This window comes from Elephas maximus, chromosome 3 (genome assembly GCF_024166365.1).
Source record: "Elephas maximus indicus isolate mEleMax1 chromosome 3, mEleMax1 primary haplotype, whole genome shotgun sequence".
In the NCBI taxonomy this organism is placed as follows: Eukaryota; Metazoa; Chordata; class Mammalia; order Proboscidea; family Elephantidae; genus Elephas; species Elephas maximus.
In genome coordinates, this window is record NC_064821.1 from 146,176,644 (window position 1) to 146,202,002 (window position 25,359).

Below are 25,359 nucleotides of genomic sequence, written 5' to 3' on the forward strand. Positions count from 1 at the left end.
ATTTTGCCAATTGACTTAGAAGTCCCCGCAAACCATGTTCCCCAGACCCCCGCGCTTGCTCCGCTGACCTTTGAAGCATTCATTTTATCCCGGAAACTTCTTTGCTTTTGGTCCAGTCCAATTGAGCTGACCTTCCATGTATTGAGTGTTGTCTTTCCCTTCACCTAAAGCAGTTCTTATCTAGTGATTGATCAATAAAAAACCCTTGATCAATAAAAAACCCTCTCCCACCCTCCCTCCCTCCCCCCCTCGTAACCACAAAAGTATGTGTTCTTCTCAGGTTTACTATTTCTCAAGATCTTATAATAGTGGTCTTATACAATATTTGTCCTTTTGCCTCTGACTAATTTCGCTCAGCATAATGCCTTCCAGGTTCCTCCATGTTATGAAATGTTTCACGGATTCCTCACTGTTCTTTATCCATGCGTAGTATTCCATTGTGTGAATGTACCATAATTTATTTATCCATTCATCCGTTGCTGCCACCTTGGTTGCTTCCATCTTTTTGCTATTGTAAACAGTGCTACAGTAAACATGGGTGTGCGTATATCTGTTCGTGTAAAGGCTCTTATTTCTCTAGGATACATTCCAAGGAGTGGGATTGCTGGATTGTATGGTAGTTCTCTTTCTAACTTTTTAAGGAAGCGCCAAATAGATTTCCAAAGGGTTGTACCATTTTACATTCCCACCAGCAGTGTAGAAGTGTTCCAATCTCTCCACAGCCTCTCCAACATTCATTATTTTGTGTTTTTTGGAATAATGCCAGTCTTCTTGGAGTGAGATGAAATCTCATTGTAGTTTTGATCTGCATTTGTCTAATGGCTAATGATTGTGAACATTTTCTCATACATCTGTTAGCTACGTGAACGTCTTCTTTAGTGAAGTGTCTATTCATATCTTTTGCCCATTTTTTAATTGGGTTATTTGTCTTTTTGCAGTATCATGTAGATTTAAGAGATCAGGCGCTGATCATAAATGTCATAGCTAAAAACTTTTTCCCAGTCTGTAGGTAGTCTTTTTACTCTTTCGTGAAGTCTTTGGATGAGCATAAGTGTTTGATTTTTAGAAGCTCCCAGTTACCTAGTTTTTCTTCTGTGTTCTTTATCATGTTCTGTATACTGTTTATGCCATGTATTAGGGCTCCTAACGTTGTCCCTATTTTTTCTTCCACAATTTTTATCGTTTTAGATTTTATATTTAGGTCTTTGATCCATTTTGAGCTCGTTTTTATGCAGGGAGTGAGGTATGGGTCTTGTGTCATTTTTTTGCAGATGGATATCCAGTTATGCCAGCACCATTTCTTAAAAAGACTGCCTTTTCCACATTTAACTGTTTTGGGGCCTTTGTCAAATATCAACTGCTCATATGTGGATGGATTTATGTCTGGATTCTCAATTCTGTTCCATTGGTCCACGTATCTGTTGTTGTACCAGTACCAGGCTGTTTTGACTACTGTATAATAGGTTCTAAAATCAGGTAAAGTAAGGCCTCCCACTTTGTTCTTCTTTTTCAGTAATGCCTTATTTATCCGGGGCCTCTTTCCCTTCCATATGAAGTTGGTGATTTGTTTCTCCATCTCATTAAAGAATGTTCTTGGGATTTGGATCAGAATTGCATTAAATGTATAGATCGCTTTTGGTAGAATAGACATTTTTATAATGTTAAGCCTTCCTATTCATGAGCAAGGTATGTTCTTCCACTTATCTAAGTCTCTTTTGGTTTCTTGCAGAAGTGTACTGTAGTTTTCTTTGTATAAGTCTTTTACATCTCTGGTAAGATTTATTCCAAAGTATTTTATTTTCTTGGGGGCTAATGTAAATGGCATTGACTTGGTGATTTCCTCTTCGATGTTCTTTTTGTTGGTGTAGAGGAATCCAGCTGATTTTTATATGTTTACCTTGTATCCTGATACTCTGCTGAACTCTTCTATTAGTTTCAGTAGTTTTCTAGAGGATTCCGTAGGGTTATCTGTGTGTAAGATCATGTCATCTGCAAATAGAGATACTTTTCCTTCTTCCTTGCCAATCTGGATGCCCTTTATTTCTTTATCTAGCCGAATTGCTCTGGCTAGGACTTCCAGCACAATGTTGAATAAGAGTGGTGATAAAGGGCATCCTTGTGTGGTTCCTGATCTCAATGAGAATATTTTCAGGCTCTCTCCATTTAGGGTGATGTTGGCTGTTGGCTTTGTATAAATGCCCTTTATTACGTTGAGAAATTTTCCTTTTATTCCTATTTTGCTGAGAGTTTTTTTATCATGAATGAGTGTTGAACTTTGTCACATGCCTTTTCTGCATCAATTCATAAAATCATGTGATTCTTGTCTTTTATTTATGTGGTGGATTACATTAATTGCTTTTCTAATGTTGAACCATCCCTGCATACCTGGTATGAATCCCACTTGATCATGGTGAATTATTTTTTTGATATATTGTTGAATTCTCTTGGCTAGAATTTTGTTGAGGATTTTTGCATCTACATTCATGAGGGATATAGGTCTATAATTTTCTTTTCTTGTGGTGTCTTTACCTGGTTTTGGTATCAGGGATATGGTGGCTTCATAGAATGAGTTTGGTTGTATTTCATCCTTTTCTGTGTTGTGAAATACCTTTAGTAGTAGTGGTGTTAACTGTTCTCTGAAAGTTTGGCAGAACTCTGCAGTGAAGGCATCCCGACCAAGGCTTTTTTTTTGTTGGGAGTTTTTTGATTACCTTTTCAATCTCTTCTTTTGTTATGGGTCTATTTAGTTGTTCTACCTCTGTGTTAGTTTAGGTAGGTAATGTGTTTCTAAGAATTCATCCATTTCTTATAGGTTTTCAAATTTGAGTATAGTTTTTCATAGTAATCTGATAGGATTCTTTTAATTTCAGCTGGGTCTGTTGTAATACCACCCATCTTATTTCTTATTCGAGTTATTTGCTTCCTTTCCTGTTTTTCTTTTTTCATTTTGGCCAATGGTTTATCAATTTTGTTGAGTTTTTCAAAAAACCAGCTTTTGGTCTTGTTAATTCTTTCAATTGTTTTTGTTTTCTATTTCATTTAGCTGAGCTCTAATTTTTATTATTTTCTTCTGGTGCCTGTGGGTTTCTTTTGTTGCTCTCTTTCTGTTTGTTCAAGTTGTAGGGATAGTTCTTTGATTCTGGCCCTTCTTTTTCGGTGTGTGCATTTATTGATATAAATTGGCCTCTTTCACTGCTTTTGCTGTGTCCCAAAGGTTCTGATAGGAAGTGTTTTCATTCTCATTGTATTCTATGAATTTCTTTATTCCATCCTCAATGTCTTCTATAATCCAGTCTTTTTTGAGCAGGGTATTGTTCAGTTTCCAAATGTTTGATTTCTTTTCCCTGCTTTTCCTGTTATTGATTTCTACTTTTATGGTCTTATGGTCAGAGAAGATGCTTTGTAATATTTCATTGTTTTGGATTCAGCTAAGGCTTGGTTTATCACCTAATATGTGGGCCATTCTAGAGAATGTTCCATGTGCACTAGAAAAGAAAGTATAGTTGGTTGCCATTGGGTTCAGTATTCTGTATATGTCTACGAGGTCAAGTTGGTTGATTGTGGCATTTAGATCTTCCGTGTCTTTAGAGTGAGCTTCTTTCTGGATGTTCTATCCTTCACCGAATGTGGTGTGTTGAAGTCTCCTACTATAATTGTGGAGCTATCTCACTTTTCAATGCTGATAGAGTTTGTTTTATGTATCTTGCAGCCCTGTCATTGGGTTCATAAATATTTAATATGGTTATATCTTCTTGGTGTATTGTCCCTTTAATCATTATGTAGTGTCCTTTCATGTCCTTTCTTATCCTTTCCGAAGGATTTAACTTTAAAGTCTATTTTGTCAGAAATTAATATTGCCACTCCTGCTCTTTTTAAATTATTGTTTTCTTGATATATTTTTTTCCATCCTTTGGGTTTTAGTTTGTTTATGTCTCTAAGTCTAAGGTGTGTCTCTTGTAGGCAGCATATAGACAGATCTTGTTTTTTAATCCATTCTGCCACTCTCTATCCCTTTATTGGTGCATTTAGTCCATTTACATTCAGGGTAATTATGGATAGGTATGAACTTAGTGCTAGCATTTCGATGTCTTTTTTTGTGTGTTGACAGCTTCTTTTTCCCACTTGATTTTATGTGCTGAGTAGATTTTCTTTGTATATTGTTGTTGTTGATTTTGTTTCTGCTGAGTCTGTATTATTCCTTTGTATTTTATTTTGATGAGTAGGATAGTTTGTCTCCTTTGTGGTTACCTTATTATTTACCCCTATTTTTCTAAATTTATAACTAACTTTTATTTCTTTGTATCACCGTATCTTCCTCTCCATATGGAAGGTGTATGATTACATTTTTTAGTCCCTCTTTATTATTTTAATGTTGTCTTCTTTTATATAATAACATCACCGTTACCCTGTGTTGGGCTTTTTTTTTTTTTTAATCTTTTTGGATTTCCCTGTCTGAGTTGACTTCTGGTTGCTCTGCCCAGTGTTCTAGTCTTGGGTCGATACCTGATATTATCGATTTTCTAATCAAAGAACTCTCTTTAGTATTTCTTGTAGTTTTGGTTTGGTTTTTACGAATTCCCTCAACTTGTGTTTTTCTGGAATTGTCTTAATTGCACCTTCATGGTTACGAGACGGTTTTGATGGATATATGATTCTTGGCAGGCAATTTTTTCCTTCAGTTTTTTAAATGTGTCATCCCATTGCCTTCTTGCCTGTTTGGTTTCTGCTGAGTAGTCCGAGCTTATTCTTATTGCCCCTCCCTTTTAGGTGACTTTTCTTTTATCCCTCGCTGCTCTTATAATTGTCTCTTTATCTTTGGTTTTGGCAAGCTTGATTATAATATGTCTTGGTGACTTTCTTTTAAGATCTACCTTTTGTGGAGTTTGATGAGCATCTTGGATAGATATCTTCTCATCTTTCACAATATCATGGACGTTTTCTGCCAACAAATCCTCAACAATTTTCTCTGTATTTTCTGTTATCCCTCCCTGTTCTGGTACTCCAATCACTTGTAGGCTATTTCTCTTGATAGAGTCCCACATGATTCTTAACGTTTCTTCATTTTTTTTAATTCTTTTATCTGATTTTTCTTCAACTATATTAGTGCCAAGTGATTCTAGAAGCTAGAAATTCTAGCTTCTACTTGCTCAATTCTGCTCCTGTGACTTTCTATTGAGTTATCTAATTCTGTAATTTTATTGTTAATCTTCTGAATTTCTGATTGCTGTCTGTCTATGGATTTTTCTAGCTTATTAAACTTTTCATTATGTTCCTGAATAATCTTTGTGATTTCGTCAGTTGCTTTATCTGTGTCTTCCTTGGCTTGTTCTGTGTATTGCCTCATTTCCTTCCTGACGTCTTGAAGGGTTCTGTATATTCAACTTTTGTATTCTGCATCTGGTAATTCCAGGAATGCACTTTCATTTAAATGATCCCTGGATTCCTTGTTTTGAGAGCCTGTTGAGGTGATCATGGTCTGTTTCTTTATGTGACTTGATATTGACGGTTGTCTCCGAGCCATCTATGTTATTGTATTAGTTTATGCTTGCTTACTGTGTCGTAGCTGCTTGCTTTGTTTTGTTTTGGTATACCCCTGTGGGTTGCTTGAGTGAGCTAGCTTGATTATTTTCGCCTTTGGAGCTCTGGTGTCCTGTCCCAGCTGGCTAGAGCTGTTATCAGGTATATCAGTCTAGGAGTCCATTCAGTTTTCTGGTACGAATTCAGCTCAGGTTTCCAGGTAGCTGATATCAAGTGCCTGGTACAGACTCTGTCTTACAGTCTTAGAGGGGCAGGGGTGATTGGTGCATATACCCGTATCTGATTGCAGCAGGGGGCCACGCTCTGAACAAGGCAAGGGGCTGAGAACCGACCCCCAAGTGTCTCTGAGGATCACGCGTCTCTGTTCCCTATAGCGTGCCGGTGGGTGGGCTCTGCAGAGGGACCATGGGCACCCAAAGATTTTGTTGTAAGGACTGGGAGATTCCAGTTCTCTCTGGACCCTTGTCGCCAGTGGTTGAGCAACCCAAGTGGAGCCACCAGTCCTTAGGTCCCTGTTGTGGGTAGGTGAGGACCTTGTTTAATAGGCAAAGCAATGTCAAACGTCAAACACCCACCTCTCCTGCTGAAATGGTTGGAGTTTGCCAACAAAGGCCCATTCTCCCGAAATAGGTCCATGCAGAAGGGAAAGGTGCTTAAGGTCCACGGACAGTTTATGCCTGGACAGGAGCCGCTTCTGTCCTGAGCTCCCCCAGTTAATGGAGCTAGCAAATTATTTTTTCCCCTCAGTTGCAAATTTTTTCCTTCCCCAAGGCCAGGAGGATGGCTCCAGGTGCTCACCAGGGTCTATCTCAGGCCTAGGAATTCAGCCACTGAAGCTGGCTTGGGGGTGGGGAGGGGTGCGGTAAAATACACCCAAGTACTTAGCTTTTGGTGAGAGCACCCTTCTCCTCAGGTTCCAGAGGTGTGAGTGGGCTGTGTGGCTGGCTGCTTCTTCCTGAGGAAACTGCGGCTGAATGCTAGGACCAGCCTGCTGCCACTGCTGATGCTCCAGGAATGGTGCCTGAGGGCTCCCTGCGATTCAGGTCTGGTAACTCCTCTCCACTTCTGAATGGTCTCTTCCTCCCCCTGCCCCTCAGTTCGTTGTCTAAGCTTGTCTTTGATGCTCAGGGCTCCCAGCTTGTCACAAATATACTCGTTTCACTTGTTTTTTTCAGGTCTTTGTTGTAAAGAGGACTCGAGGGAAGCGTCTATTCTGCCATCTTGGCTCCGCCTCCTAAGGGTTTGTTTTTGAACTTTAAATAAATCTTATCATAGATGTTCTTCTGTGAGTTGCTGTGTTTACTCAGTTTTTGGTTTTGAGACTCATCTGTATTCATGTATTAGCTGTAATTCATCCTTTCTTAAATGAACATGCCACAATTGATAGTTATTTCAGGGGCTTTTCTGTGAAAACCGTGCTGCTTTGAACATTCTTGTAGGAGTGTCCTGTACGTGTGGACGAGATTGTGAAGGTGTATGTCTAGGAGTAGCGCAGCTGGGTTCCAGGATCCGTGCAGCTTTAACTTTTCAATACAATTCCTGTTTTTCCCCCCAGAGTGGCCTATAAATTTACACTGCCAACAACATGGGATAAAAGTTCCTTTTCAACACTCGGTACTGTCTATTTAATTCTTTTTCTAATCTGGATGGGTGTAAAATGATATCTCACATTGGTATTAAAAAAATAATAATAAAATAAATTTGAGGATCTTGTCTCTTCTTCGAAGTGCCTGTTGTTGACTTTGCCCATTTTTCTATTGGTCTTTTCATTGTTGATTTGTAGGAGATCTTTATTTATTCTGTACACCAATCTTTTGTCAAATCATATATATTTTCTCCCTACCTATCCTTTTACTGTTTATGATAGACCAAAATTTTATATTTTTGTGTTTTTATTTTTCTTTTGGCTCCCAAATTTTCTATTTTCCATTAGGGCCCCAGAGTCATAAATTTATACCTCTATGGTATTTTCTATAACTTTTTAACATTTTGCTTTTCATCTTTGTCTTTGATACACTGGTTATTGACTTTTCTGGGTAATGTTTACAAGGGATCTAATTTGTGTATAGAGGAATAGCTGCCCCAGCCCAGCACCATTCAGAGACAAGTCATTTTCCCTCTGATCTTCAGTGCCACTTTTGTTGTATATCAAGTTTCTAGGGAGGCTTAGGTCTGTTTCTGAGCCCTGGATTCTGCTGACTGGTCCATTTGTCTATCCCTAAGCCAAATTGCCTTAGTCTTATTCCTCAGAATTTTTTTTTTTTTAATTTTCACATTTGTCCTTAATCTCATCATTTGAAACAGTGCCTGACACATAATAGAAATTCTTTAAATACAGACAGGCCCCAGGTTACAAATGAGATCCATTTTACTCAGTCTGCCTTTACGTCAGATTAGTAGGTGATCTGAAACAAGTGCATGTGGCTCTTTTTGTGAGTGTGTGTGTGATATATGTTTATTCATAAAATTATACAGTTTGCACTAGATAAAAATCTGCTTCCATTACCTGTTAAAAGAGTCACTCTTCAGGAGTATTTTAATGTTCTTTCTCTTCCACGTAAGTTTTAGAAATAGCTCTTACAAGTTCACTGAGAACCCTTTTGCTGTTTTGATTAGAATTAAATTTAACCTGTACATCTGCTTGGGGAGAAGTTCTGTCTTTATGGTGATGTCTTCCTGCCCAGGAACACAATCTGTCTCCATTCTTTGGGTCTTCTTTTATGCTTTTCAATAACATTTCCTAATTCACAAAAGTCTTACACATCTTTCATTGTATTTATATCTAGATAGCGTGATTTTTAAATTATTATAAATAATGGATCTTTTATTGGAGTTTGTGTTGCAATGTACAGAAAGGAAATTGATTTTTTAATACTAATTTTATAGCACCCACCTTGCAGCTCTCCTAATAATTTTTAATAATTTCTTTGTAGATTCTTTTGTGTTATCTATGAAGAAAACCATATCATCTACAAATAGTAACAATTGTGATTCTTTCTTTGTAATTCTTACACCTTTTGTTTTTCTCATTTTTCTTGGTAGAACCTCCAGAACAATAAAAAAATAAGAGCAATACAGTAGTCATCCTTATATTCTTCCCGATTTTAAAAATAAACTTTGATTTTTACTTAAAATGATAATTGGTTTCTCATGTTTATCAAATGTCTTCTCTGTATCTGAGATGCAGATCACCCCAGTTGTTCTTAGGTGCCATGGGGTCAATTCCTACTCATAGCAACCTCATGTGACAGATTAGAAATGCCCTCATGGGGTTCTTGGTGTAATCTTTAAAAAGAAGATCGCCAAGGCTTTGTCCTTCAGAGTGGCTGGGTAGATTCAAACCACCAACATTTTGGTTAGCAATCAAGTGCTTAACCGTTTGCGCCACCAAAAATAAAAGAAAGAGTGCCTGGGAATTCAAACTGTTAAACTTTTGGTTAGCAGCCATAGCTCTTAATCACTACATGACCAGGGTTTCCTTTCCACCATCAGGGCCAGCAGAATTCCACATTCTACAAGTGGTGAGGCTGTGACTGGTGAAGCACTTCTAGTTTTAATCAGGATTGACCAAGGAGCAGAGCACAGGAAAAAACCAGGGGGAATAATGGGTGCAGAGGGGTGTTCACTTGTCCTTCAAGTACCTGGCAGAAGCTCTATTCATGGAAGTAGATGAAGAAGTACCAGGAAGTGACATATGAGTGAGGGAGCAGTGGGTTCCAGACTGGGAGCTACCGATAACCAGCTCTGTGACCTTGGCAAGCCGACCTCTCTGGGCCTTAGTGTTGGGCTGTGAAAGGACGAGGCCTGGCTGAGATCAGGGATTGCAGCTAGCCACCGTGATACCACAAGTGGCTTTCATGTCTGACTTGTCAAAGACAAGAGAATCTGCCACCTCAGACTGCCCACTCTAGGACATGCCAGCACCTGCCTAGGATCTAGATTTCTGAATACTGCCTCTTCTACATTCCTACTTGTCTCACTGACTGCCCTCCCACTTGCCAGGTGAACCCACTGTCGCAGGTCCACATACAAACACTTTACAGATGTTTTTCCATAAAACCATAATAGTATAATTAGCTTTGCCTCGTATTATAAACAGGTATTAGTGACTACATGCTAGCTTCCCTTCACCTCCTAATAAAAGAAGTTTGATCTCTACTTAAACTTGCTGCAAAACTTTTTTCCAATAAAGAACATACATGTAACCTTCTAAATTTGTCCCAATAGATTAGGAAGCGTACAGGTGTGTAGGGGTCTCAAAATTGACAGGGAAAGGTGTTGGTGTGAGGGAGGGGGTGCTGATAAAGTCCTTAGGGTGTTGTTGAAGAGATGGATGGGCTGAATGGATTCAGAAAAAAAACTTCCTAGATCCAGGCAGGATTTTAAGGGAAAACTGGTCACCATGTGTCCACCAACTCCAGGTCTGGCAGGCTTTTCATGGGTCTTGCACACATCTTGTTTTATGTTTTGCATCAGAACTCACTTCAGTAGCTTTAATGTGTTTGTCATCAATCCATTGTGGTTAAGGCTGGTAAGGTGTGTGTGTCTCCAGTGTCTCTCAACACAGTGGGTCTCACTGCTGTGCTGGCCCATACCTGTGGAAAATACTGTGCCACTCTTCCGATGACACTACACCAGTTTGCTTCTTACAGCATTCAGAACACACAAAAATACATAGTCTTCCATGAATTTTAACAGATGATGCCAACAATTGCTTGGACTTGTCACTTTCATCCAACAGACTCCATTCAAATGCAAATGCATATTTATAGACCTGGAGTTAAGGGCAACCTAGAAAGCAGTTTGTTCAAACATTTATTTAATGGAGTCTTTTGGAACATGTTTATTTCTCTTACAAAGGAAACAGAAGAAATCTGCATATTACAGCAGTACGCCCCGCCCCATAAGAGCATGTTTTACACACACGAGAACAGGACATCTGGCTCTCTTGTGCATGACAAACTGGTCTCCAAATGCCCAGTGCACTTCAGAGTACAATTTAAAACAGATACTTTAGCAATAATTTGATTTGACTCAAATGGATTATTAAAATTTAGAAAAGAATCTGACTCAAATACTTATAAACTAGGTGGTTTTTAGAACTAGACTTTAAAGGTGTTATTGGGTCATCCCAATATCAATGTGTGTATCAATTGACCTTTAGGGATGGTAAAACATAACTATTGTTTCTCTTAATATAGGACTAGTCCATGAAATAATAAAATTCAATTTCAACTTGCTACCAGGTATTGAAGCATAATTTAAGTAGGAATTAATTTTTTTTGTACTTATATATAACTCCATGTTTAGTTTTAAATAAATTCAAACATTCCTCATTAAAAAGATTTTAGATTCAAAAATGCAGTATTTAGAGACTCAAGCTCATTCTTTTTAAATTCTCCCAAATAAAATATCTCATGCAAAATTTATGATCTTGTATACTACTTTGTTGATTTTCATACATTTTTAAAGTTTCCTAAGAAGTTCTGTTTTCTAGAATACTACACATTTATAAAACATCTTTATAATGAAAGGTTGTCACTAATCTTTTTCTACAAAAATAGTTGCTTCTGACTTCATACCTATTTGCTCTTATTTTCTATAGTTTAAAAAACTTGTTGAGTATCACATTGATGAATAGAATTATTTAAATTAATTCATGTAGTCAGAATACTAAAAGTCTAACAATAAAACCCCAGTGCTGTCGAATAGTTTGTCCTTTAATAAATGAAAAGTTCAATATTTAATAAGTGATATGTTCTGTCACTATTTCTACCTGCATAGGTGGATACAATCATAGAAATGCAAAGTATATAGCTTCTGTAAAGATCTGACTTCAAATAGCACTGCAGTTTGTAGTATCTTTTCCATTTCATATCTGTTGTTATGAGGAATATGTAGAATCAACTTTTGGGTGTTGAATCCGGATATTGAATTAGATGTCACGCAGCCAGCATAAAATACGGCTTGTTGACTAAGGGGATAACAAATATTAGTTCAAAACTTTGATATTCTAAATGCACTTATTTAGGGAGCAGCTATCCCAGTGAAAGGTAATGTCAATGAAAGTAAAAATGAGGTTTTAAACATAAGAACTATAAAAACTAAAACTGCTATATGTAGATCCAATAAAATTACAGTTTTATATTCTTCTTTTGATGAAGAGTTTAAAATGTTTTCAGAACTACAGAAATATCAAAACTCAAAAATATTTATTCTAAGTTTTACTTCTTTCTGAAGGAATGAATTTCCAAAATAGTTTTATAATATAAACGGCTTCCTTTTTAAAAGCCATTATTTTTGCAAAAGAGCAAGAATGAGATAAATCACTTGCTTTCCTACCCCCCTCCAACCAACCAACATATATTTAAGTGCCTAGGATGTGGAAGGCACTAAATTTAGTAATAAATTATTGATGTAATATTAGTAGCTTAAATAACAAATGACTGTATTTCACCTTACTTTAATTCTTTCAAAAAGGAGTGTATCTGTGTAACCCAATCAATCACACTTTATCATTTAGTTAGACTGAGATTTCAGTTCTTTTCTTTAAATGTTCTGAGATCTATCTGCATTGGAAAATCAAATAAAAAGTCTTGATTATATTCAGGCAGCTTCCCTTCCTCATCATAACATGATCATGAAAGTGAGTTCAACATTCTCCTTCCAACTGAGAAACTGAATGGATTAGATCTTTGGGTTTGGGTTCAATTAACTTCAAGTATTCACCACAGTTGAATAAATTCTTTTTTTTTCTTATGTAAGAATGATTATTAAAGTCAAGTTCTTGAGAAAAATAAATAAAGGCAATAATAGCTAAATATATGATTCTGTATTTGGATTGTAAGAACCAAAGCAAAAGCAAATACATACACACACAAAACAAAGTAAAACAGAGTCACTAGGCATTTACTTCACATAAGACAACGATATTGATAATCAGAACGCTTGTGATTAAATTAGCTTAAATTTTTTTTTCTGTGCTCTAGGAAAGATAGACATTCACAGCATTAAAAATGCTGATTAAGCAAATGTGGGTGTAAACTGAGTAAAATATATATTCTGATAGTTTTGTACGTTTGGTCTTGTCAAGAAGAGGCCTATCTTAGGAGCATGAGAAATCCTTATTTCATAAGATGTTGGGTTCTGAAATTGCGAGATTCTGTAAATAGAAGTGCAGTCAATTCTCATTATTCACAGCAGTTATATTCTGTGAAGTCACTGTAAACAGTGAATTAGCGAATACTGAATCACTGCTCCTAGAGGAATACAGGGTTAATTAGTGTCCTGCAAGCCTCTGGTCTCAACTTACCATACCAGTACGTAACCTTGCTTCATGTGTGCCTCTGCTTAAAGACACTTTAATATATACTGTTGATTCATTACCGTATAACTCAGAGCCAGCAGCACTGTAGCTCATGCCGGAACCAGGCTTATCTAACACATTTATTTTCTCCTTAAGGCAAATCACAGCCTTCCCGGGTTTAGAAACACTGGACAGCATTTCAGCTTAGGGGCCATTTTAAACAGCAAAATCACCAAGAAAAACACTCAAAAATGCAAAAAAAATGGCAAAACACTGTGAAAAAGAACACTTATTTACTGTATGAGAGCTGAAACAAGAACGCAGACACCTCAGCTGGGGATATGCATGTTAGGCAATTCAATTTTTTGCCACTCTGTGCACGTCTGTGAATAACTATAAAAACATGGCAATTATTGATTTTGGAGTTAAAAAAAAAATCACTTTCTGTGGAGTCAATTCCACCTGATGACAACCAACCCTAGATGTGTCTGTGCTCCACAGGGTTTTCAATGGATGATTTTTTGAAGCAGACAGCCAGGACTTTCTTCTGAGGTACCTCTGGGTGGACCTGAACTGCCAACCTTTCATTCAGCAGCCAAGTGCATTAACTGCACTACACAGAGACTCTGATTTTGGGATTACAAATACATTTTTGCAAGTAGGTGAAATGATGAATACTGAATCTGTGAAAAATGAGGCTTGACTGCAATATATTTTTCATAGAAAAAGTGCAAGGGAGGTAGATAGGGACAGCAGTGTTAAAGCTTTTTCTTTACGATTCTTCCCATTGGCCTAAATAGTGATATATCCACATGCATTTTGAAAAGTTATTCACCTTTTAAGGAGATTTATAGGTCTGTCTTAGGCCTTAGTACAAAATAAAAAGGCAATAACTTGACAAAATGCTAAAAACAGAGATAAGAAAGTGACATCTGAAAAAAAAAAACTTAAAATGCAGGAAGTGTTTTCCATGAATAAGCAAAGTAAAAATTCCCAAAAGGAGTAAAGAACATCCTCAATTAATAGATGATTGCATATCTGAAGTGAAACACACCACTCCTAATAAAAGTAGACGATAAAAGTGGAAACACCATATTGATGAGAAGTCAGTTGAGAGGTTTGTCATAATTTACTAACAGTGAAGTATTAAAGCTTGAAATCTGTTTAAATGTCTTAGAACAGATTAAATCCTATCCTTTTAATATTATCTATCTCACAGGTATTCCAGTGGGTATACTTGGATGGGACAGAAGGGGATAAAGTAACAAGAAGGAATTGTACATAACCTGAAGCTTCTCTAACGGCTACTCATGCCTCTAGAAACATGCCCCACACGTGCGTGCTAGCTGTTATGGGTGTGGGATGAAGAAGATTGGGAGTCATTGGTTTACAGGACCAGAAAATACAGAAGCAAGGCTAACCAGCTTCCATCGAGTCAGTTCTGACTCACGGCTACCCCGTGTGTGTCAGCGTAGAACTGGGCTCCATACACGTTTTCAGTGGCTGACTTTTTGGAAGTAGATCACTAGCACTTTCTTCTGAGGTACCTCTGGTAGAGCTGAACCTCCAACCCTAAAGTTGGCAATTGAGTATGTTACTGTTTCACCAGGCACGGACTCCAGAACCAAGTCTATTCAATAGTTCTACACCCCAGTGTGACTCACAGCAGTTTTGAACTAAGACGGTGGGGAGCAGGGGATAAGGATATAATATACCAATGTCTTCAATTATTGAGCTAAGATTTAAATATAGGAAATTATTAAAAAGTATAAACAATGTATATCAAATAATGGATCAGTAGTGCTATAGTAATTTAGGAAATGGAAAGGTCACTGTGTTAATTTCTATTAATCTTTTTTTTCTGATTATAGGTGTTTTTCAAAAGTTGAGATTGTAGAGATAATTTAATAATTATAAAGTTCTCTATACCCGATCCTCCAGAGTTAACTACTGATAATACTTGATATATAAAATTCTTATACTTTTTATAAATAGTGAATACATTTTCCTATATATTTATGCCTCTTTGTATTACATAGGAGCCTTTTTTTGGGAGACCTGGGTGGGTTGGGTGGCACACATTCTTTTCCAAAGTACACAGAATGTTCTGCAGAATAGGCCACATCTTAGGCCACAGAGCAACCCTCAACAAAATCCAAAACACTGACATAATACAAATTATCTTCTCTGACTACAATACCATAAAAGTAGAAATTAACAACAGGAAGAGGAAGGAAAAAAAATCAATTACATGGAAACTGAATAACACCCTGCCTTAAAATCACGGGCTAATAGAAGAAATCAAAGATGGAATAAAAAAATTCCTAATGAAAACACATCATACCAAAACCTTTTTTTGAACACCAAAGGCAGTGCCAAGAGGTCAATTTATAGCAATAGATGCACACATCAAAAAAGAAGGGACAAAATCAAAACATTAGCTACAGAACTTGAACAAATAGAAAGAGAACAGCATAAGAACCCCACAGCCACCAGAAAAAAGGAAATAATAAAGACCAGAGCAGAAATAAATGAAATAGAGAATAGAAAACAAAAGAAAGAATTAACAAAACTAGAAGTTGGTTCTTTGAAAGGACTGACAAAATTGACAAACCACTGGCCAAACTGACAAAAGAAAAACAGGAGAGGATGCAGATAACCCAAATAAATCAAATAAGAGACATTACAACCGACTCAACTGAAATAAAAAGGATCATAACAGAGAAAAACTATGCTCCAACAAATCTGAAACCCTAGAGGAAACGGACAAATTTCTACAGACACACTACCTACCCACACTAACACAAAATGACATTGAAAGTCTGAACAGACTGCTGAGAGAAAAGATTGGAAAATTAAAAAAAAAAAAAAAAAACTTCCAAGAAAAAAAGCCTTGGTTCAGATGGCTTCACATACAAAAGGAAGCCAGACTTCCAAATTCATTCTACGAAGCCAGGATAACCCTGATACCAAAACCAGGTAAAGACACCAAAAAAATAAATAAATAAAATCAAGACCAATATCTCTCATGAATATAGATACAAAAATCCTCAAAAAAATTCTAGCCAATAGAATTTAGCATCATATCAAAAAAAATAATACACCATGACCAAGTAGAATTCATACCAGATATGTAAGGATGGTTCAACATTAGAAAATCAATCAGTGTAATCCAGCACATAAATAAAGGGAAAGAATAACATGATCATCTTAATCTATGCAGACAAGGCATTCAACAAAGTCCAACACTCATTCCTGACAAAAACTCTCAATAAAATAGGTAATGAAGGGAAATTTCTCAACATAATAAAGAGCATCTATGCAAAACCAAAGCTCAACATCATTTTTTTTTTAAGTTTTTAAATTATACTTTACATGAAGGCTTACAGAACACACTAGCTTCTCATTAAACAGTTAGTACACATTGTTTTATGATGTTGGTTAACAACCCCGTGATATGAAAACACTCTCCCTTCTTGACCTTGGGTTCCTGATTACCAGCTTTCCTGTCCCCCTCTTGCCTTCTAGTCATTGGCCCTCTACTAGTGTGCCCCTTTAGTATCATTTTGCTTTATGGACCTGTCTAATCTTTGGCTGAAGAGTGAACCTTGGGAGTGACTTCATTACTGAGCTGAAAGGGTAACCGGGAGCCATACTCTCAAGGTTTTTCCAGTCTCTGCCCAGCCAGTAAATCTGGTCTTTTTTCGTGAGTTATAATTCTGTTCTACATTTTTCTCCAGCTCTGTCTAGGACCCTCTATTGTGATCCCTTTCAGAGCAGTCCGTGTGGTAGCAAGGTACCATCTAGTTGTACTGGACTCAGTCTGGTGGAGGCCATTTTAGTTGTGGACCATTAGTCCTTTAGACTGACCTTTCCCTTTTATCTTTAGTTTTCTTCATTCTCCCTTGCTCCTGAGGGGTGAGACCAATGGAGTACCTTAGATGGCTGCTCACAGGGTTTCAAGACCCCAGGTGCTACTCATCAAAGTAGAATGTAGAACATTTTCATTATAAACTATGTTATGCCAATTAAGCTAGATGTTCTCCAAGACCATGATACCCACAGCCCTTCAACCAGCAATTTCGTCCCTAACAGAGTTTGGATGTGTCTATGGAGCTGCCATGACCTTGGCGTGTACAGGTTGTGCTGGCTTCCCCAGAATTGTGTACTGTCTTACCCTTCACCAAAGTTACCACTTATCTATTGTTTATTTAGTGTTTTTCCATCCCTGTCACTCCTCTCTCATGCAACCATCAAAGACTGTTTCTTTTTGTGTATAAACCTTTTCATGAATTTTTATACTAGTGGCTTCATACCATATTTGTCCTTTTGTGATTGATTTATTTCATTCAACATGATGCCCTTCAGTTTCATCCATGTTGTGGGATGGTTTGCAGATTCATCATTGTTCTTTATCGTTGCGTAGTACTCCACTGCGTGTATGTACCATAGTTTATTCATTCATCCGTTGATGGGCATCTACGTTGTTTCCATCTTTTTACTATTATAAACAATGTTGCAGTGAACATGGGTGTGCATGTGTCTATTTATGTGAGGACTCATTTCTCTACAATATATTTCTAGGAGACGAACACATCTTTTACCACTTGAAAATATTCTACAAAACATATTTCAGACAAGAAACTGAGAGAATTTGCTAAAAGCACAACTACACTAAATAAAATTTTAAGGTATTTTTTGGGCAGAGGGAAAATTATCCCAGATAAGGGATCAGAAATGCAGGAAGGAATAATGGGCAAGGAAAGGGGTAAATATTTGGGTATATCTAAATGAGAAATGATCATGTAAAATAAGAACAATGTTGTCTTGTAGAAATATAGTATTTATATTCTATCTCCTAACAAGAGAGAAAATATAAATATTCAATACCAAGAGCATGTAAGTGGGGATGGAGTGTATTAAGTTAAAAAATTCTAAGGTCTTGGCATCATTGAAAGGACCATAAATGAACATGAAACTCTGATATTCGATTTTGGCAGGCCACAAAAGTATGTTGTAATTTCTATAATAATTACTAAAACACATGTGGAAACATCATTCTTAATTGAGAGAGGCTGAAAACATTCCCCTTGAGAACAGGAGAATATAAGGATACCCTTTAGCACCACTCCTATTTAACATTGTGTTGGAAGTTCTAGCTAGAGTAATAAGGCAAGAAACAGAAATAAAGGGCATCCCAACTGGTAATGAAGAAGTTGAATTGTCCCTATGTGCGGATGATATGATACTATACATAGAAAACCAAAAGACTCCATGAGAAAACTACTGGAACTAATAGAAAGGTTCAGCAGAGTAGCAGGATACAAGATAAACACGGAAAACTCAGTTGGATTGCAATACACCAATAAAGAAAACAATGAAAAGGAAATCAGTTAAACAGTACCATTTATAATAGCCCATAACTGTGGGGAACATGGTCTCAGAGAACATCTAGCTCAATTGGCAATAACAGAGTTTTTAAAAAATATGTTCTACATTCTACTTTTGTGGGTAGCGTCTGAGGTCTTAAAGGCCTGTGAGTGGCCATCTAAAGTACTCCAGTGGTCTCACCCCTTCAGGAGCAAGGAGTAATGAAGAAAACTAAAGACACAAGGGAAAGATTAGTCCAGAGGACTAACGGACCACATCTACCATGGCCTCCACCAGGCTGAATCCAGTACAACTAGATGGTGCCTGGCTACCACCATTGCCTGCTCTGACAGGGATCACAATAGAGGGTCCCGGGCAGAGCTGGAGAAAAATGTAGAACAAAATTCTAACTCCGACCAGACTTGCTAGCCTGACAGAGACTGGAGAAACCCTGAGGGTATGGTCCCCAGACACCCTTTCAGCTCAGTAATGAGGCCACTCCTGAGGTTCTCCCTTCAGCCAAATATTGAACAGGCCCATGGAACAAAACATGACTAAAGGAACACACCAGCCCTGGAGCAGGGACTACAAGGTAGGAGGGAACAGGAAAGCTGGTAGTAGGGAATCCAGGGTTGAGAAGGGAGAGTGTTGACATTTTGTGGGGTTGTTAACCAATGTCATACAACAATGAGTGTACTAACCGTTTGATGAGAAGCTCATTTGTTCTGTAAACCTTCATTTAAAGTTCAAATTATATATATATATATATATATATATTTAAAACAGCCCCCCCAAAAAATAAAATACTAGGGAATAAATGTAACCAGGGATGTAAAAGGCCTATACAAAGGAAACAACAAAACACTACTGCAAGAAACCGAAAGAGATCTAAATGGAAAAACACACCGTGCTCACTGATAGGTAGACTCAACATTGTGAAAATTCTACCCAAAGCAATTTACAAATACAATGTAATACAGATCCAAATACCAACAACATTCTTTAAAGGGATGGAAAAAGTTATAATTAACTTTGTATAGATAGGAAAAAGTAGCCCCGGATAAGTAAAGCACTATTGAAGAAGATGAATAAAGTAGGAGGACTCACACTACCTGATCTCAGAAGCTACTATACACCTATGGTAGTCAAAACAGCCTGGTACTGGTACAATGACAGATACATTGACCAATGGAACAGACATGAGGACCCAGATGTAAATCCATCCACCTACGGTCACCTGATCTTCAAGAAGGGCCCGAAGTCCATCAAATGGGGAAAAGACAGTCTTTTTAACAAATGGTGCTGGAAGAACTGAGTATTTATCTGCAAAAAAAAAAAAAAAATGAAACAGGACCCATAACTCACACCATATACAAAAACTAACAGAAAACTGAGTCAAGACCTAAATACAAAGCCAAAAACTATGAAGTTCATAGAAGAAAAAAAAATAGGATCAACACTAGAGGCCCTAATACACGGCATTAACAGTATACAAACCACAACCAACAACACAGAATCTCCAGAGGATAAGCTAGATAACTGGGATCTTCTAAAAACTGAATACTTAAGCTCATCAAAAGACTTCACCACAGAGTAAGAAGAGAACCTACAGACTGGGAAAAAAAATTTGGCTATTACAAATCGGACAGATCTCATCTCTAAAATCTACAAGAAAATCCAACACATCTAAAACAAAAAGACTAATAATCTAATTATAAGATGGGCAAAGGAAATGAACAGACACTTCACCAAAGAAGACATTCAAGCGGACAAGAGACACATGAGGAAATGTTCACGACCTCTAGCCATCAGACAAATGAAAATCGAAACCATGATGAGATACCATCTCAACCCCGCATTAGTGGCAAGAATCAATACAACAGAAAATAGCAAATATTGGAGAGGCTACGGGGATATTGGAACTCTTATGCACTGCTAGTGGGAATACAAAATGATACAACCACTTTGGAAAACGATATGGGGCTTCCTTAGAAAGCTAGAAACAGAAATACGATATGAGCTAGCAATCCCACTCCTAGGAATATATCCTAGAGAAATAAGAGTCATCACACGAATAGATAGGTATACACCCATGCTCACTGCAGCACTGTTGACAATACAAAAAGATGGAAACACCTTAGATGCCCATCAACAGATAAATGGATAAACAAACTGTGGTACATATACACAATGGAGTATTACAAAATGATAAAGAAGAATGACAAATTTGTGAAGCATCTCATAACATGGATGAATCTGGAGGGCATTATGCTGAGTGAAATAAGTCAATCACAAAAGGTCAAATATTATACCAGACCACTACTGTAAAAAGTCATGAAAAGGTTTACACACAAAAAAGAAACAATCTTTGATGGTTATGAGGGAGGGGAGGGATGTGATGGAAAAGCACTTAATAGACAAAAGATAAATGGTAGCTTTGGTGAAGGGTAAGAGAGTACACAATACTGGGGGAGCCAGCACAACCTGTACAAGGCAAGGTCACGGTATCCCCATAGATACATCCAAACTCCCTTAGGGACCAAATAGCTGGGCTGAAAGCTGTGGGGACCATGGTCTCGGGAAACATCTAGCTCAACTGGCATAACATAGTTGATAAGCAAAATGTTCTACATTCTACTTTGCTGAGTAGCGTCTGGGGTCTTAAAAGCAAGTAAGCAGCCATCTTGGATACTCCACTGGTCTCACCCCTCCTGGAGCAAGGAAGGACGAAGAAGACTAAAGATATAAGGAACAGATTAGTCCAAAGGACTAATGGACGACATCTACCATGGCCTCCACTGGACTGAGTCCAGTTCAACTAAATGGTGCCCAGCTAGCACCACTGACTGCTCTGACAGGGATCACAATACATGGTCCCGGACAGAGCTGGAGGAAAATGTAGAACAAAGGTCTAACTCAAAAAGACCAGACTTTCTAGCCTAATAGAGACTTAAGAAACTCTGAAAGTATGGCCTCCAGATATCTCTTCAGCTCAGTAATGATTTCACTCCTGAGGTTCACCCTCCAGCCAAAGATTGAACAGGCACATGGAACAAAAGAAGACTAAAGGGGCACGCCAGCCCTAGGGCAGGGAATGGAAGGCAGGAGGGAACAGGAAAGCTAGTAATAGGGAACCCAGGGTTGAAGGAAAGTGTTGACATATTGTGGGGTTGTTAACTAATGTCATACAACAATGTGTGTACTAACTAATGAGAAACTAGTTTGTTCTGTAAACCTTTACCTAAAGTTCAATAAAAAACAAAAGGCAGGGGGGCCAAGATGGCTGACTAGGTAGACGCTACCTTGGATCCCTCTTGCAACAAAGACTTGGAAAAACAAGTGAATCGATCACATACATGACAATCTATGAACCCTGACCAACAAACACAGATTTAAAGAGTTGACCTGAGTGACAGAGACTGAGAACGAACAACCACGGGGAAGCAGCGACTGTTTTCGGAGCCTGGAGCCAGCATTCCAGTCAGGAAACCTTGGCGCCAGGCTTTGGACTAGGCTCAGGGGAGCTAAGCATGGCATCCTGAGAAGGCGCAAACACGGGGCGCAGCCCTAACCCCCTGAACTGACCTCGGGGGAAGCCCAGCCAGTGCACGCTGGCAGCTCAGCCACGCGGCTGACAGGAGGAGAAGTCACCGGGAGGCAGCGACTGGTTTTGGAGCCCAGAGTGCAGCATCTCAGCCGGGGAACCTTGGCGCTGGGCTTTGGACTGGGAGCAGAGGAACTAACCGCGGCTTCTGAGACAGCGCAAGCACAGGACGCGGGCCTGACCCTTGGGGGCAATCTGTACCCAGCCAGCGCACACAGGCGAGGACGCGCCTGACGTGCCCTTGGGGAATCTCAGATAAAACAGTCATCCCAAGCAAGATAAGTAACTTTGTCTATATTCCGGGGTGCTACTCTCTCCTGTTTATCTGAACCCTCCCCTCCCCTTCCTAGGCAGCTTCATTAACATTGGAATCTCCTGAGCCAGAGAGTAAACTGCTCTGCGGTTTTTCTTTCTTTTTTTTTTTGTCTTTTCCTAACCCATTCTACTGGCCTGAGAGAAGCAGCTACAAAAAACCCAGGGACCAAAAATCCTTCCCTAACTTGACTAAAAACACAGAACCAGGTCCAGCCAAGCATCTGTGATCCACAGTCTTAGGCTTTCATCCCTGCAGGGAACAAGGTGGCTATTATAATGCAAAGGCATTTCTGATAGGGATCTGACTGCATTTGTTTTAGCGGATTTACTGGAAAGACAAGTTTCCCAGGTCTGATATCTCTGCATATTCAACAGAGCCCTCACTGACCCACAACAGGGAACTGAGGGCTGAAGCTCCCCCCAGACCACCTAGCCTCCTGCCTTAGGGGTCTAAGGAGGGTGACACCTACCAATCTGTAGAGGTACTTGCATTGAGGGCCTAAGGTACACCTGCAGAGCCCACCCACCAAGGTGCTTTAGGAATAGAGATACACCTACCTTACTGAAACTTGGGGGAAGCCTGTCAGCATCCTGCCCCACCCCTGGAGTGTGAACCCCAGCTGCTACTAGAATCTGATGCACACAACTATCACCGCTACTTCTCTAGGTGGATAGGTGACAGTCTGCATCACACACTTGATGACCCAAAATCAGATTCTACTCAAGAACAGTGAATGGACTCAGGCTTATATATCCGGTAACAGCCCAAACCAGCTGGTAATAGGACATAAGTGATTCAAGGGCTACAACAATCAAGACAGTGCAATCTAGTAGCCCATCTATGTATATTGAAAGAAAACAAAACAAGATAAGACTCAGTGAGCAAATATAGAATAGATCACTACAATATCTTAGTGATGGCTTGGAGACAGCAGTCGCTATCAAACCACATAAAGAAGCAGACCATGACTGCTGCTTCTACAACTCCCCAAACTAAACAATCAAAATCTTTCCCAAATGAAGATACAATCCTGGAATTGCCAGATACAGAATATAAAAAACTAATTTACAGAATGCTTCAAGACATCAGGGATGACCTCAGAAATGAAATAAGGCAATCCACAGAAAAAGCCAAGGAACACACAGATAAAGCAGGGGAAGAACTCAAAAAGATTATTCAAGAACATAGGGGAAAAATTAATAAGTTGCAAGAATCCATAGAGACAGCATTCAGAAATCCAAAAGATTAACAATAAAATTTACAGAATTAGACAACGCAATAGGAAGTCAGAGGAGCAGACTCGAGCAATTAGAAGGCAGAGTGGGAAATCTGGAGGACCAGGGAATTAACACCAACATAGCTGAAAAAAAATCAGATAAAAGAATTTAAAAAAATGAAGAAACCCTAAGAATCATGTGGGACTCTATCAAGAAGAATAACTTGTGTGTGATTGGAGTTCCAGAACAGGGAGGGATAACAAAAAATACAGAGAGAATAGCTGAAGATCTGTTGGCAGAAAACTTCCCTGACATCATGAAAGACGAAAGGATATCTATCCAAGATGCTCATCGAACCCCATTTAAGATTGATCCAAAAAGAAAATCACCAAGACATAATATCATCAAACTTGCCAAAACCAAAGATAAAGAGAAAATTTTAAAAGCAGCCAGGGATAAAAGAAAGGTCTCCTACAATGGAGAATCAATAAGAACAAGTTCAGACTACTCAGCAGAAACAATGCAGGCAAGAAGGTAATGGGATGACATATACAGAGCACTGAAGGAGAAAAACTGCCAACCAAGGATCATATATCCAGCAAAACTCTCTCTGAACTATGAAGGCGAAATTAAGACATTTACAGATAAACACAATCTTAGAGAATTTGTAAAAACCAAACCAAAGCTACAAGAAATACTAAAGGAAATTGTTTGGTCAGAAAACCAATACTATCAGATACCAGCACAATACAAGGTCACAGAACAGAGCATCCTGATATCAACTCAAATAGGGAAATTACAAAAACAAATTAAGATTAATTAATTAAAAAAAAAAAACGCTCAAAACAGGGAATCATTGAAGTCAATATGTAAAAGATCACAATAATCAAAAAGAGGGACTAAATACAGTTGGCATAGAACTGCCATATGGAGACGGATACAAGGCGATATAGGACAATACAAGTTAGGTTTTTACTTAGAAAAATAGGGGTAAATATTAAGGTAACCACAAAGAGGTATAACAACTCCATAACTCAAAATAAAAACCAAGAAAAACATAACGACTCAGCAAACATAAAGTCAAATACTATGAAAATGAGGAACACACAATTTACAAAGAAAAATGTCTCAGCACAAAAAAGTAAGTGGAAAAATGAAATTGTCAACAACACACATAAAAAGGTATCAAAATGACAGCACTAAACACATACTTATCTATAACTATGCTGAATGTAAATGGACTAAATGCACCAATAAAGAGACAGAGAGTCTCAGACTGGATAAAGAAACACGATCCGTCTATATGCTGCCTACAAGAGACACAACTTAGACTTAGAGAAACAAAGAAACTAAAACTCAAAGGATGGAAAAAAATATATCAAGCAAACAATAAGCAAAAAAGAGCAGGAGTAGCAATATTAATTTCTGACAAAATAGACTTTAAAGTTAAATCCATCACAAAGGATAAAGAAGGACACTACATAATGATAAAAGGGACAATTGACCAGGAAGATATAAGAGAAAAAAAAATAACCATATTAAATATTTATGCACCCAATGACAGGGCTGCAAGATACATAAAACAAAGTTTAACAGAACTGAAAAGTGAGATAGACACCTCCACATATATAGTAGGAGACTTCAACACACCACTTTCGGAGAAGGACAGGACATCCAGTAAGAAGCTCAACAGAGACACGGAAGACCTAATTACTACAATCAACCAACTTGACCTCATTGACTTATACAGAACTCTCCACCCAACTGCTGCAAAGTATACTTTTTTTTCTAGCGCACATGGAATATTCTCTAGAAAAGACCACATATTAGGTCATAAAACAAACCTTTGCAGAATCAAAAACATCGAAATATTACAAAGCATCTTCTCAGACCACAAGGCAATAAAACTAGAAATCAATAACAGAAAAATTAGGGAAAAGAAATCAAATACTTGGAAACTGAACAATACCCTGCTGAAAAAAGGCTGGGTTATAGAAGACATTAAGGA

General features: G+C 38.1%; 1 protein-coding gene across 2 annotated transcripts in view; it reads left to right on the forward strand.

Annotated features, from left to right (window-relative positions):
• Positions 1-25,359, forward strand: part of ALG14 (ALG14 UDP-N-acetylglucosaminyltransferase subunit) — a 925,968-nt gene that overhangs the window by 191,731 nt on the left and 708,878 nt on the right. The window contains exon 7 of one of the 2 annotated variants that reach the window (XR_007516700.1): positions 6,452-7,274. The exons of the other annotated variant lie outside the window; for it this stretch is intronic. The gene's annotated coding sequence lies outside the window, so the exon portion shown is untranslated. Of the gene's footprint in view, positions 1-6,451; positions 7,275-25,359 lie in introns of those variants that run through there. 2 annotated transcript variants of the gene reach the window in all.